This window comes from Rhipicephalus sanguineus, chromosome 5 (assembly GCF_013339695.2).
Source record: "Rhipicephalus sanguineus isolate Rsan-2018 chromosome 5, BIME_Rsan_1.4, whole genome shotgun sequence".
NCBI lineage: Eukaryota > Metazoa > Arthropoda > Arachnida > Ixodida > Ixodidae > Rhipicephalus > Rhipicephalus sanguineus.
Window position 1 is genome coordinate 110,552,026 of NC_051180.1, and position 3,819 is coordinate 110,555,844.

At 47.1% G+C, this 3,819-nt stretch overlaps 2 non-coding genes across 2 annotated transcripts; both read right to left on the bottom strand.

Annotated features, from left to right (window-relative positions):
* Window positions 1-2,182: 2,182 nt before the first annotated feature.
* Trnap-cgg (transfer RNA proline (anticodon CGG)) lies at window positions 2,183-2,257 on the bottom strand. The gene has a single exon. It is a non-coding gene; the product is annotated as a tRNA-Pro (tRNA).
* Window positions 2,258-2,461: 204 nt separating this feature from the next.
* Trnap-cgg (transfer RNA proline (anticodon CGG)) lies at window positions 2,462-2,536 on the bottom strand. The gene has a single exon. It is a non-coding gene; the product is annotated as a tRNA-Pro (tRNA).
* Window positions 2,537-3,819: the final 1,283 nt, after the last annotated feature.

The following is a 3,819-nucleotide window of genomic DNA, read 5'->3' on the forward strand; positions in this document are numbered from 1 at the left end:
GCGTCCTTGCGGCGCTTGCATTCGTGCCGAGATAACAAGATTGCGATAAGGGACTGCGCGTGCGATGCTCATTTTACACGTTGAGGGGCCCGCTTCACTCGTCCTTTCGCTTTCATTTATTCTTTCATCTGTTGTTCATCTGTTCTTTCATGGGCCACGTGGATTACGCAAAAACCGGCATCAATGCTTCCTATAATAAATCTACCGAGAAAACCAGGCCTCTCATCATTACCGGTGACTTCAACATTGATTTATCATGACCCAACAACGCCTGGTCCTTATACTGCGTGAAATACGGCTTGGATGTAGACAGGGCATCAAAGGACCTCTCTGCCACATCCAGGACAGGAGACATCATAAATAATTTCATCGTAAGAGGCATCCACGATTTCCACCAGCTGTACTATACCTCGCACTTCACTGCACTTAGACCCCTCGTAACCGCGATCACGAACGCATCCGATTAACAAGTCCAGTCCAGCTGCTGGGGTCACTGGTCACGGTGGTGAGGAACTTTTCAAGAACTGTTAAGAACCCCTTCTACACATACACATGGGTTCGTGAAACGTGCGTGCGTTCCCGTCATAACAGATAAGTATAAGCATAACAACTGTAACGCAACTATAACAAATGCAACTGTGACTGTAACGTACGTGCAGTGCGCCTGCGTGTGCAACTCGGCTGTGTGTATCCAGGGGAACTTTGCTGAATAAAGATTAGTTGCGAGAAACGCCTATCCTGTGCATTTGTGTTTCTTCTTTGTGCTGTTCGGATTCGCGCTATCAAGTATTGAAGAATATAAGCACTACATATCAGCTTACCGCGTCTGGGGATGGTAACACCCATGTTGCTGTTGGCATCGTTACGCAACTGTAAACAACTGGTTATATAATACATATGCGACTTTTCAACATATGAGTGTGCGTATGCCACTTCCACATTTCTCTAGCGTCATTCCGTAACGTTTCGCTCAATGTGAAAAATTAACCACAGTCACCATCCCGCGCATGCTTCGCATAACATCGATTCCCACGGCACGTGGGATCTGGCAAACATTTTTTAGTATTTTGGACACATTTCTTGAAACACCCGCTATATCTATACAGTACTCAAGGACTGAAACGCGGTAATTTAGGGCTAGGTGACTCATGTATTTTCGTTTCCGATGTGTTCAGTCCTTGTCAGATCGTCGTAATTTTCCCTCGAACACTTACGTCAGAGCGAACACTACCTTTATCGGAGAGATTCGTAGCGACGTGACGCGGTTATCTCGGGCAATCCGTCGAGGTAACAACGAGATGAAAGTTGATGTCACGTTTCAATCCATGAAAACTGTACGATATGAAAATTTATGGTTGGAAGACAATGCAATGCTAGCATTTATTTCACTGTTCTCGTGGTTAGTGTACTTTGTGTGCTGGTTTGCGCGCATAGCCTTCGTGGGTCACGTATACGCGCAGTGCAAGGGCAGCTAATTAAGTGCCGCCGGCGCCTCGTCAATTACTGGGCTTTCAGGCTTTAATGCTTAAACATTCTCAGGCTGTTATTTGATGCCTTCCTTCGTATACCCGTTCGTCTGTAACGTAATGCCTTACGCGTTACAATACATAGGCCGATCCTGAGAATTGCGCAGCTCGGAGAACGGTGACTGTCTCCTGGTCTACTGTAATCACTCGCATACTTCCGGCATCTGGCCTAGAGAATCTGCTCGAATTCTTCCAAGCGTAGTTAGCGCTGGGTAATGTCACGTGTTGCGCAAACGAAGGCTGATGTCAGTTAGTTTAAAGGGCCCATTCGAGGGCATTATTTGTGGGCAGCAGTCGACTAATGTTGCGTAAATGTTGGCTAACTTCGGCTTGTGTTGGCTGAACGGTGGCTAATATCGGTTAGGGTCGGTTAGGGTTAGTGAACAGTGGTCGCTATTGGCGGCTAAATAGTGGCTAATGTAATCTAGCGTTAGTTCAGTGATGGCTATTGCCGGTTATTATTGGTTGAATGATAGATGACGTCGGTTGTACTATTGACAAAATATCGGCTATTGTAAATCAGTTCTGCGGAATCCTGCAAGGTGGCGGAAGGGTTAAGAAAGGGAAAATAGACAACCACCCGTTTGTAGCACAAAGCCACAAGGAAATCCATACGGATTTCTCAGAAATAAAGCCTCTTAGTTGCCGAAAAATTCGTCCTGGTCCGGGGATCGAACCCGGGACCAACGCCATTCCGGGGGCGGTCGCTCTACCAATTGAGCTAACCAGGAAGCTAGCAATTGGCAGCGCGAGGGCGTATCCATCGACAACTCGAAGCAACTGGACACATATTGCAAATCAGTTCTGCGGAATCCCGCAAGGTGGCGGAAGGGTTAAGAAAGGAAAAATAGACAACCACCCGTTTGTAGCACAAAGCCACAAGGATATCCATACGGATTTCTCAGAAATAAAGCCTCTTAGTTGCCGAAAAATTCGTCCTGGTCCGGGGATCGAACCCGGGACCAACGCCATTCCGGGGACGGTCGCTCTACCAATTGAGCTAACCAGGAAGCTAGCAATTGGCAGCGCGAGGGCGTATCCATCGACAACTCGAAGCAACTGGACACATATTGCAAATCAGTTCTGCGGAATCCCGCAAGGTGGCGGAAGGGTTAAGAAAGGAAAAATAGACAACCACCCGTTTGTAGCACAAAGCCACAAGGAAATCCATACGGATTTCTCAGAAATAAAGCCTCTTAGTTGCCGAAAAATTCGTCCTGGTCCGGGGATCGAACCCGGGACCAACGCCATTACGGGGGCGGTCGCTCTACCAATTGAGCTAACCAGGAAGCTAGCAATTGGCAGCGCGAGGGCGTATCCATCGACAACTCGAAGCAACTGGACACATATTGCAAATCAGTTCTGCGGAATCCCGCAAGGTGGCGGAAGGGTTAAGAAAGGAAAAATAGACAACCACCCGTTTGTAGCACAAAGCCACAAGGAAATCCATACGGATTTCTACGGATTTCTCAGAAATAAAGCCTCTTAGTTGCCGAAAAATTCGTCCTGGTCCGGGGATCGAACCCAACCGTTTCTGCTACAAACGGGTGGTTGTCTATTTTCCCTTTCTCAACCCTTCCGCCACCTTGCGGGATTCCGCAGAACTGATTTGCAATATGTGTCCAGTTGCTTCGAGTTGTCGATGGATTCGCCCTCGCGCTGCCAATTGCTAGCTTCCTGGTTAGCTCAATTGGTAGAGCGACCGCCCCGGAAAGGCGTTGGTCCCGGGTTCGAACCCCTGACCAGGACGAATTTTTCGGCGACTAAGAGGCTTTATTTCTGAGAAATCCGTATGGATTTCCTTGTGGCTTTGTGCTACAAACGGGTGGTTGTCTATTTTCCCTTTCTTAAAATATCGGCTAATGCAGTCTAGTGCAAGCTGTCTATGTTTAAATGATGGTCATTGCTGGCTAATGACTGCTAATATCAGCTATTAGCCGAAGATGTTGGTTAACTGATGTAATTCAAATATTTGCGGACTGTCAGATAACGCAGGAGAAAGTTCCTGTTTCAATTCCTTTTCTCTCTCTTCTCCTTTTATTTTTACTTAAAGAGCTTGAGCCTTAGCGGTGAGATTTCTCCATTTTGTAATAGAGGAATGGATTACCATTGAATGACTGGCTTGCCAGAACTGCATTCTTAACCACAAACACTCAGCATAAATATTTCGTCTCCACCAGTATGCTCGGTGTATCGATGTTCTCAGTGAATGCAAAAAACGCACTTGAAACGCCTCGACAGTGGATGGATGCGCACGTGCCCGCTTCGTGGAGCAAACGCCTGGCAAAAAAAA